The sequence below is a fragment of the Nicotiana tabacum genome, chromosome 21 (genome assembly GCF_000715075.1).
Source record: "Nicotiana tabacum cultivar K326 chromosome 21, ASM71507v2, whole genome shotgun sequence".
NCBI lineage: Eukaryota > Viridiplantae > Streptophyta > Magnoliopsida > Solanales > Solanaceae > Nicotiana > Nicotiana tabacum.
The window spans coordinates 59,442,042-59,454,426 of NC_134100.1; positions in this window are offsets into that span (position 1 = coordinate 59,442,042).

The following is a 12,385-nucleotide window of genomic DNA, read 5'->3' on the forward strand; positions in this document are numbered from 1 at the left end:
AAGAAAAACAAAATAAAGATGAAAGAATCTTTTTTTTCCGACCTTAATCCCTCAAGAAGACAGTCGAGGAAATGCATCATTGGGAAAAGTCAAAAAACAAATTCAAATAAAACAAAAGAAAACAAACACACATGTAAATATTTACAACCCCTTCCCACTTTAAATTGTGGTATGTCCCCATGACACACAAATAAAAAGCAAGAGGTAAAGGAAACTCCCCTAAATCATCTAGTCGGGGTCTGAATCGAAATCGGGATTTCCTTTGCACGCCCGACCTAGTGCACACATCCATTCCGAGAGCTTCTTTTCTGCCTTTTTTGGGTACACCCCACACTTATCATACTTACTCTCTCCAGTTCACTCCTTTAGGGCCCCCATTTCTCCTTCCATCTTGAAGATCACTCTTTTCTCCCCCACTCTAAGCATGAGCTGCTTCCTGAATGTTCTCAGATAGTTGTGCCCTGTTATCGTATAGCTGAGCCATAGGTTTCTATTTCAGCCTTTAGATGCTTATAGTCAGCTTACGCTTAATCAACCAAACAGAACGGTTTCTAGGTGAGATTTGTTATATAGATAAAGATAGCACCACAAATACTAAAAGGTATCACGACACAAAATTCCACCGGAACAGTGATGGAACTTGACACATCTTGCTAGGCAAGCCAACAACAAATATGTGGAAATAAACTTCAACAACGGTATGAATAATCTCAAATAGTCAAATAACATAAATAACTGAAGTCAAATGATGATACAACTGAAACCACCCCAAAATATGGTGTTGCCGAGTACATGATCACTATAGACTATTAAATACAAAGTCTAAACAAAATATAATACTTTATGAAAGATGGAACAATAATAACATGATATAAAAGAAGGGACTTCAAGGCCTGCGAATGGAACAACAATGCTACCTCGAAATCTCCAATAAAATCGGATGCGACTCACCGCAACTACCACAATTAATAATACCTGGATCTGCACATGAAGTGTTTAGTATAGTATGAGTAAAACCAACTCAATGCACCCAATAAGTAGCAAGCCTAACCTTGGGCTAAAAGCAATGACGAGCTTAGCAAGGTCCAATACTCACTTCAACGGCAAACAATAACATAACAGTAGAATAATAGCAAAAGGAAAAACTTCCCAAATAATATTAGGTTCAAATATATCACAATAAGAGGTGAAATAAGTACTCTTTTCAAGTATATAAATCAAGGCATCAATGTTTCATGGAAATCACCTAAACAGGGATTTACCAAAGTAAACTGCGATTTCAAGCGGTAAACATCAAATACCAATTAGCATGAGGAAAATACATCTCTATGACTGCAAGATAAGTACACATGCCAAGTCAACAACATCATAGTTTAATCATCAAGTACACAAAATCACAGCACATTCATAGCGCCTAGCACAAGTACCCCTCAATCATATTTTCAGTACTCTCACGGTACCTGGAACAATGTCCTTGGATCATCACACACACACACACACACATACTCAGCACTATAAGGATGCCTGAAATAAGTCCCTCACTAAGAACATCTTGTGTGTCTGCACTCACAGGTTAATACCCGACTTCAGAGGGACGGATCCTAGCCCAAGACTGATCGGATCAAAGTCAACGATCAATATCACCCAAGCCAATATGGGGCCTTGACACAAGCGTCACCTCAATACCAATAATCAGAATACCGCATGGAATGTACCAACGTGCCACAACTCAGCTCAAACTCGTGTCATACACAATGACACTAACAACATATGAGATAACATAACAAAAGGTGCATATAGACAGAGATATAACACACATATATCATATCATAACTTACAATATGACTGTAGTTAAGGCAAATAACTCAACATAGCAAAAATATACCTATCATGTCTCAAACAGGTAAGCACATAGCCTAGGCATGATTTCTAGCATGGATAATATCTCACGTAGTCATACAAGTGGAGGAAAAACGATATCAAAGAATCATGATAGCAAAACAAGGCATATAATAGCCTAAAGTGTAATTGGATCATAAATAATCACGATTCATGCATATACGCTCGTCACCCCCCAACATATAATAAATATCATAGCTATCAGAGAAAATACCCTCAAACCAAGCCTAGATAAGATCCTTACCTCGAACGAGTGTGAATTGATGGTAGGCTAGGAGCTCGTATTTTAGCTACATTTTGCACTCTAATTACTATACTTTGATTGTATTTGAGCCTAATTGTTAGTACTTTGTACTTATTACGTGTGTTTTATTGTGTTGGATGTAATTTAGAGTAAAGAAGAAAGTTTGGAGCTAAGATGAATGATTTGGAGCTTTGAAAAAGAAGAAAGTTTGGAGCTAAGATGAATGATTTGGAGCTTTGAAGTCTGAGTAGAAGCCCAAAAAATTAAGCCAGGATCACGTTTGGGGATCGAGGACCAAGTCAGGATGTCGAAAAGTGAGAAAAATAGATTACACTGAGAAAACTGCACTACCGCATTGAAAATTAATTTCATAAATAAATATTTATGTGTTTGGACATAAGCAATGTAAATAAATAGTTAATATATATGTTTACCCGCAAAACGGTACAGTTAAATTTATACGTGGTTTCTAGACAAGTGAATTAATTCAATCATGAAATAACAAGATAATTGAAGAGATATATAACACTTAGTCTTGATAGGAAGACGAAATAACAAAAATAAAGACTCTGGTAGTGAAGCCTCCGGGCGCAACAATAATAAGAACAAGAACATAAAATAAGAAGATATAATTGAATAGAGCTTTGAGTAGATTGTAATATTAGTTTACCAGAAAATTCATGTGCTTATAATGATAACATAGCTCACTATTTATAGCTTACATTTAGGAAAGGAGGTCCTAGGATCGTGTCCTTCTTTAATGTCAATAACGAGGGGCATTGATGAAGATGTAACAGTGAGCATAAATGCCAAATTCCTTGTAACAGGCAATGTACTTAATGTTGTGGAATATTCTCCATTAAATACTACCGGGAGTATTTATTGCATCCTTATGAGCGTTATTCTTTCCGGTGACACGGGACTGTTGCCTTCGGTTTTGGCTATCCCCCATCTTAAGTTCCACGTGTCCTTCTTTTGGGCGGCCACGTAGCGTAGCATATTTTACCCTATACAGATAGACCCACTGCTTTCCGATGACATAACTTTGTGTCACCGGGAAGTTGGTAAAAACACTCCTTTGGCGGGAATTACTATGATCCCCTCTGAAGGCTTCTAACGGTTGATTAGACGCACGTCTCTCCGCATTTAATGCCCCGACCACGCGTTATCCCATGATTCAGCACAACCTTTGCCAATTATCGAGGTAATCATGGTCGTGAATTTAGTTGCCTAAACTTTTACTTATACGCATCAACCTTCTCCCCTTATACTCCATAATTTTCCAAGTTTCTAAAACCTTTCTTGCTATTAATAAACCTTTCTTTAACCCCCTTCAAACAAAAAAGGCTTTTCTTTCATCCAAATGGCTTCTTCTTCAAAGAACATTAGCTTTTCAAAGGGCAAGAACAAAGCCGAGGATGTTGCTCCTCCAACGGTGGATTCCATCGAAGTCTTGTTACAATAAAAGTCTTCGAAGAGAAATTCCCTTCGGCTCTCCCTCGCACATGGGCTGCTGGTAGATATCCTTCTTCCATCCGTTCTTCTAGTATTCCTGATGTGAAGCAAGACTGTCACTTCCATGATTTGTATATTTTTGCTCCTGATCTATCGGAGCGAGTGACCCTTCCCAAGGAGGGTTTTACATATTTTTACACGTATCCCTTTACTTTGGGTGCGTTCTCTTTGAGTGGAGAGCTTGACTCCATTATTACAAAGTTTTGCCTCCGCTATCAGGTATGCTTGGCACAAGTAAGTCCTTCTGTATGGAGGACGATTGCATGTCTTCGACGCTAGTTCCAAGAGATGGGAGAGGAGCTACCTTTAGCTCATGTAATGAATCTTTATTCCCCCAAAATCTTTCGCGAGGGAATGATAAATTTCAGCAAACATGGCCACCATGCTCTGTTATCTAGCATGGATGATGACAAAGATCATGGGTGGATGGAACAGTTTGTTGCAGTTCCCACCAATGACATCATTCTGTCAATGACTTCTTCCTTTCCTAAAGCATGGAACCGGACTCGTAAGCTCCTTGTTTAATATTTCTTTTATTAGGTATTCTTCTATACCCGTATTGATCCTCCATCTTTCGCCCATTTCAGCAACTCGATGGGCCCCACCAATGGTTGAAGGCTTGAACCAGTGGGTCTAGAAGATCTTGGATGTCACTACGCCTGAAACCCGCATGTGGAAAGAACTAGCCCTTAAATACGGGTGGAAGGCCAAAAATCATGGTAACTCAGACTCACCTTGTTTCAATTTTTTATGTGAATAAATTGATTGACCCCTTCTATCTTTTCTCTAAAATCAGGTCTACCTGCGGGTTCTGTTGTTGTCTCTGAGGAGGACATTTTGGCTGATCCCGCTAACGCGGCAAGGCTGCTCCAGGAGGTGCTGACTCGAATAGGTGTCACCAGGCCTGCTTCGGGCACAAGTGTTTCTTTACGGAGTCCCCAGCCGGAGGACAAACAACCAAAAAGAAGACGCTCCTCTACGGCCGGGGAAAAGAATAAGAGGGCAAAGACTGTTTCCCACGAGTCATCTCCGGTAGTTGTGGTGACTAGTGACGAGCTCGAAACACACACCTAAATTATGCTCGCTAATCAAATATAGTATAGTATAATATCGTATCCACAGGGATTAGATTTAAATAGTATTCTCATAGTTTCTAGCTTGGTTGCTATCCAAGATGATCAACAGTTGATATTTATAAGATGTCTAACTAAATTTAACTAAGATTCCTAAGCTATTCTCTAATGACAATCGAAATAAAGATAAGCAAGGAAGTTATCAGTGGGAGAAAATAGGGGTTGATAAAATAAGTTCAAGATATTTATTTGAGATCTAACTCTAGATAATTCACTTCTAATATTCAAGTGAGTCTCTCGAATTCACTAAATTATTAGTTCAAACGTTCATTAAAAACTCCTCTCTCGATTAAGTATTAGCCTTACGATACGAACCAATTTAAGCACGTGAAGATATGCAAGAATGCGTAGTGGATTGGTCTTTAGGAAAATCTCGTTCGATTATTCTCCTAAGAAGGTTTTATCAATGATTCAACTAGCCTCTTTCGATTACTAAGAATAATTAATGAACTCAACCAACAATATAATGCAAAGATATCACAAGTTATGCCTCTCTCGATGACATGAACAAGTGAATATAGATGCAGCAGTTAAATCATCCGAAAATGCTTCAATACATAAAACTAGAGTTATAATCCATAAAAAATCATCAATACACCAAATCCATCAAACCCTAAAGATAACTTCTCCATAGATATGGAGAAATTCATCACAAATAAAGTTAAAGTGTAGGAAAACATAAATTCAATCCAACCTCGTGTCTTGAGTGAGGAAAGATTGATGAAATCCTTATGCTCGTGTTCTTTCAACTCCTCCTTAGCCTCCTTAGGTCGAATATGTGTCAAAATTCCAGAAAATAACGTTTTCCTATGTATTTATAGAAAGTAGGGTCGGGCCCAAACAGAATCACCTTTTCCTAGCCGAAATAGGACATTTACTCTATAAATATTGTACAGGTACGCTGCATGGGGCGACGCGCCATGTGTGGCATTCGTGAGAAAATCCAGAGAGCTAAGTTCTGACAAACAACAGGAAATTGCACACCTGCGGCGCCCCACGCGCCCCGACAGTGGGGATTTCTCAGAGTACAGATCAAACTTCGATATTTGACGTCCAGACTTGGTCCTCGACCTCAGAACACGACCCCGGCTTAATCCCTTGGGGTTTTACTCAGATTTCAAAGCTCCAAATAGCTCGAATTAGCTCCGCAACATTGACATCACTTGGAATCACTCCTACAAGGCATAAAACACATAATCAGTGCAAAGCACTATAAATTAAAACTCAAAACGAGTAAAGTGCAGTGAGTTAGAGTGCAATAAGCGACTAAAATACGCAATTATAGCCTACCATCAACACTCCACACTTAAACCATTGCTCTTCCTCGACCAATCCAACTACACTTCACATAGAACATAACCTTTTTCAACAATTCTCATAACTCATCACACCAAGAACATTTAAAACAGATTAAGTACAATAACGTAACATCCTAGCCTCAAGATTGACTCAAAAGCACCATGCATTTTTTATGACCCGCTCACTTACTCTAACACAGAGGTCAAGCATTACCTCTCCTTCATGAATCAAGTGCCCTCACACAATAATAGAGAGTAGTTCCCCACACAATGAAATTTAAGAACAATCACTACTAAATATCCGGTAAAAACCAACCAAAACAACCGACCAATTTTGGTCGGTAATGGCCAATAACCGTCCAAAACATGACTATTTACATGTGGATGGTAGTTTAGGGGTCGGAAAGGATACTATTCTATGGGAATCGAACTGGGGGTATGTACTGTGGCAGGATACTATTCTACCACTAGATCATTGGTGCATTTTGTTTTAAGACTGTCTTTTATTTGATTTATACTCTTTAATTGTATTTTCGCACGAAAATAACTGACCTAAGTTGGTCGGTTTTATTAAAAAATAAAATTACTAACCAAAGTTGGTCAGTTATTTAAAATGACCGGCCGAATAAACCGACCAACTTTGGTCGGTTTTTTTAATATTAATTTTTATTTATTTTAATTAAAAAACTGACCAAAGTTGGTCAGTTTCTTGAAAAAATAAATTTCGCAGGACTCAAAAATAGTTTCCCGTATTTTTGCACCAAAGAAAACCGACCAAAGTTGGTCGGTTTCGTAAAAAAAAAACTAATATTTTGAAAAACCAACCAACTTTGGTCGATTTTTTGGCCTGGTTTTTTGACCGACCAAAGTTGGTCGGTAGACCTTGGTTGGTTTTTGCCGAATTTCTAGTAGTTAATTAGAAACTCAAGAGAGAAAGAATTCACCCACTCTCAGAAATAACATCCGTATGCCACAAAAGACATACCATAGGCTTGCCCATAGTGTACTACTCTACTAATAGAGCTCATTCAATCATGGATCAAGTAGGACTTTAATTGGTTGTAATGTAGGTTGCAGGATGGGTAGGATACAGTTGGATATAAGAGTGACTACACCTCCCTAAGCACTTTAATACATACATTTCATTATTCAAAACCCCACACTTATGTCAAGCCATAACTCCACCTTCCCATCAATATACATTAACTCCCTACTTCTTTAATCACAATTACATCAAGTTACCACTATCAAGGAACATTTTTCACAATCATACACTTATTTGTTTTTTTCTTTCCTTTTCAATTCAAGTGGCTCTTACTTTTTTCAAAACATTGAACCTTTCTCCTTATTTCGATAGTTCCACTCAAAAGCCTACCCAACCACCCCACACTTCAACTTTTACAAAGTTCATAACAAATTCAAGTGCTCACGAGAGGTATAAGATTCAAATAGATCATGAATTCATACAAATGGTTAGGGCTTGTAATGTGGTTGCCAAAGAAACAGGATTACAGATTCAAAGGGGTTAACTACGATACATAATAATTAGGTGGGTAAAAGCATATAACTGGCTCAACAAAAAAAACACCTAAATAACTTCCAAGACTGAATAAAACTACTATTTCGCTTTGCAAACACACGAGGCAAGTTCTAGAAATCAAATGCAATGCACAGAATAACACAAAACCTCACACACACATGGCACATAACTCACTCAGGAGCGGACTATCAAGATGCTCTAGTCAAAGAAGTTAAGCAAAGTTAAGATCATATAATTTAAGGTACTTATACAAGAGTCAAAAACTGAGCCTAAGCATCACAACTAAAGCAGTTTTCGTATCTTTATGGAAAAAGTTATGGATTTCTCTTCTAAACTTGTCCGTTATAGCTGAGGAGAAATTTTATCAAGGAATTTTCTGGTCATCTCCTCTCATGTTCTAGTAGATCCCGTGGGTAAGCTTCGAAGCCACTACTTTGCATCATCTTTGAGTATGAATGGGAATGCACTTAAGTACACTGCATCTTGTGACACACCATTGTATTGAAAGGTATTCGTAATATCCTCGAAGTCCATCAGATGTGTATTTGTATCTTCGTTCATCTTTCCTCTGAAGACACAATAATTCTAAAGAGTTTGAAGCAACCCTTATTTCAATTCGAAATTATTAGCTGCAATTGCAGGTGGTCTCACACTTGATAAGCCTTGATTGTAGACCGGTCTAGCATAATCGCCCAATGATCTCCTAGACATGGGAGCTATATTTCCGAACTGGTCTTTATCCAAGGGTTGATTTTGAGCAATTCTCCGACCCCTCTCTTCTTCATAAATAATCTGTGCATCTATAATAGTTGTTTCCTCAGCATCTGGTGCAACTTTTTCTCGTTGTTGGGCTGCCTCCCTTGTAGCCAAATCTAAATTATCATCACCGTTTCTAGCCATAGTTTCTTTGGTTGAGGATTGCCCAACCTTTTCTGAAGTCTCAATGAGATTTCTTTCCTTGGCTTTCACAATTGCTTTTCTATCTCTGGCTCGTATGGTAACACTTTTTTGCAAAAGCTTGAGTCATGCACCAATTTAACCTGCAGCCTGCGCACAGTCAACGAACACCAACCGTAAAAGGAGAAAAATAAAATTAAATAAAAAGAAAAAATAAATTCCTGAATTAGCACTACAAACTATTTCAAACACTATTGATTGCCAATCCTCGGCAACAACGCCAAAATTTGACGAGCTCGAAACACACACCTAAATTATGCTCGCTAATCAAATATAATATAGTATAATATCATATCCACATGGATTGGATTTAAAAAGTATTCTCATAGTTTCTAGCTTGTTTGCTATCCAAGATGATCAACAGTTGAGATTTATAAGATATCTAACTAAATTTAACTAAGAGTCCTAAGCTATTGACTAATGACAATCGAAATAAAAATAAGCAAGGAAGTTATCAATAGGAGAAAATAAGGGTTGATAAGATAGGTGCAAGATAATTGTTTGGGATCTAACTCTAGATAATTCACTTCTAATGTTCAAGCGAGTCTCTCGAATTCACTCAATTATTAGTTCAAACGTTCAGTAAAATCTCCTCTCTCGATTAAGTATTAGCCTTACGAGATGAACCAATTTAAGCACGTGAAGATATGCAAGAATGCATAGTGGATTGATCTTCAGGAAAACCTCTTTTGATTATTCTCCTAAGTAGGTTTAATCAATGATTCAACTAGCCTCTTTTGATTACCAAGAAGAATTAATGAACTCAACCAACAATATAATGTAAAGATATCACAAGTTATGCCTCTCTCGATTACATGAACAAGTGAATGTAGATGAAGTAGTTAAATCATCCAAAAATGCTTCAATACATAAAACTAGAGTTATAATCCACAAACAATCATCAATACAACAAATCCATCAAACCCTAAAGAGAACTACTCCATAGATATGGAGAAATTCATCACAAATAAAGTTAAAGTATAGAAAAACATAAAATCAATCCAAACTCGTGTTTTGAGTGAGGAAGGAATGATGAAATCCTTGTGCTCGTGTTTTTAGGGAGGAGAAGATGGTCAAGTTAGCCTCCAATTGATATTCGAAATGTTACAGGCTCAACAAGCCGCTATAGCACAACTACAAAATCAGCACCGAACACCGAGTAGGATCGAACCAGAAGTCGTCCATAGGACCGAGCCTGTACCGGAAAGGTCGAACGCCAACGAATCAGGGATTGACCCCGCCATTATGAAAATGCTCGAGGAGCTCACTAAACGGATTGAATCGGTATAAAAGAAAATCGAAGCAAATGACAAGGAAGTAGAGACATACAACTCCCGGGTTGACCAAATACCGGGGGCACCGCCGATTCTAAAGGGTATGGATTCAAAACAATTCGTACAGAAGCCTTTCCCTCCAAGTGCGGCTCCGAAACCCATTCCAAAGAATTTCCGAATGCCAAAAATTCCTAAGTACAATGGGACCACCGACCCTAATGAGCATGTCACTTCTTATACATGCGCAATAAAAGGGAATGACTTGGAAGACAATGAGATTGAATCTGTTCTACTAAAGAAATTTAGAGAAACCTTATCGAAAGGAGCAACGATATGGTACCACAATTTGCCGCCTAATTCCATCGATTCCTTCGCCATGCTTGCAAACTCCATCATAAATGCACATGCCGGACCAATAAAGGTTGCGACTAGAAAGTCAAACCTCTTCAAGGCGAAACAAAAAGACAACGAAATGTTGAGGGAATTTGTATCTCGGTTCTAGATGGAATGCATGGAACTACCACCAGTCACAGATGATTTGGTTGTTTAAGCCTTTACTCAAGGTTTGAACGAACGAAGTTCGGTGGCATCACGACAGCTAAAGCAAAATTTAATTGAATATCCAGTGGTAACTTGTGCAGATGTACATAATCGGTACCGGTCAAAGATCAGGGTCGAGGATGATCAATTAGGGACTCCTTCCGGTTCCTTTATCCAAACAGGCCCATCGGTAGAACTCAAAGGGATATCGACAGAGAACCTCGGTCTAATAGAGATCGATACCAACCATACAACACAGATCGTAGGAACAACGGCCCGGGACGCAATCCCATCCAAAATGATCGAAGGAACGATCGAGGACAGAGCTCTCGAGGGCTCATGAGCAAAAGTGGATTCGATAAATATGCCGATCCCACATAAGCACCACGATTATCAGAATACAACTCCAGCATCGACACATTATGTATTGTGTCAGCCATTGGGAGAATCAAAGATACTAGATGGCCCAGACCCCTACAAACTGATCCATCCCAAAGAAACCCCAATCAAATATGCAAATACCATGGTACATATGGTCATAGAACCGAAGACTACATGCAACTAAGGGAATTCTTGAGCGACCGAGCTAAGAACCATTTCAGAGACAGGGATGCAAACAGGAAAAATGAGCAAGAAGAAACACAGCACGTGATTCACATGATCGTTGGTGGGGTCGATATTCCACAAGGGCCCGTGTTCAAATTCACTAAAGTATCAATCATCGGGGAAAAACGAACTCGAGACTATGTGCCCGAAGGCACTTTATCATTCAATGATGAGGAAGCAAAAGGGATCTCACAGCCCCACAATGATGCTTTGGTAATCCCTATCCTTATGAATAAAATTTAGGTTAAACGCGTTTTAATTGATCCAGGAAGCTCGGCAACTATTATTCGATTGAGGGTCGTGGAGCAGCTCGGCCTACAAGATCATATCATACCCGCATTTCGGATTCTCAATGGCTTCAACATGGCGATGAAACAACTAAAGGTTAAATCATTCTACTAATAAATGTAGCTGGAACTATTCAAGAAACAAAGTTCCATGTGATCTAGGGCGATATGAGATACAACGCACTGCTCGGAAGACCCTGGATTCATAACATGAGGGCGGTCCCCTCAACCCTTCACCAAACGCTGAAGTTCCCAACACCGGATGGAGTAAAAACGGTGTATGGGGGACATCATGTTGCCAAAGAGATGTTCGCGGTCGACGAAGTGTTACCGGTATCAGCGCTTTTGTCAACAAAGGGATCGGATTCCAAAGGAAAACAGGAAGCTAAATAGCAACCACAGTCGAAGCAGGGAACGGATGAGGATGATGACTACTGGACCCCTCGATCCTTCATAATCCCCGAGGATTCTGACGCCACCAAATCGACAGTCGAAGAGCTGGAGCAAGTCATACTGATCGAGCATCTACCCGATCGAAAGGTATACCTAGGTACGGGGTTAACCCCTGAGATCAGGGAAAAAATCATTAAATTTCTTATCAATAATATGGATTGTTTTGCTTGGTCCCACCTATATATGACAGGGATCCCGCCGGAAATAACTACACATTGACTGAGCTTGGACCCGAAGTTCCAGCCGGTAAATCAAAAGAGAAGGGCCCAGTCCGAGGTAAAACATGCAATTATTAAGGACGAGGTAGCCAAAATTCTCAAAATAGGATCCATCCGGGAAGTAAAATATCTTGAATGGTTAGCAAACGTAGTCGTAGTCTCTAAAAAGGGAAATAAACTTAGAATGTGCGTAGACTATAAAGATTTAAACAAAGCATGTCCTAAAGACTTTTTTCCTCTGCCGAATATCGATCGTATGACCGATGCCACGGCCGGCCATGAGATCCTTAGTTTTCTCGATGCCTACTCCTGGTACAATAAAATACAAATGAACCGGGAGGATCAGGAAAAGACATCGTTCATCACTAAGTACGACACCTATTATTATAATGTAATGCCGTTTGGACTAAAAAATGCTGGT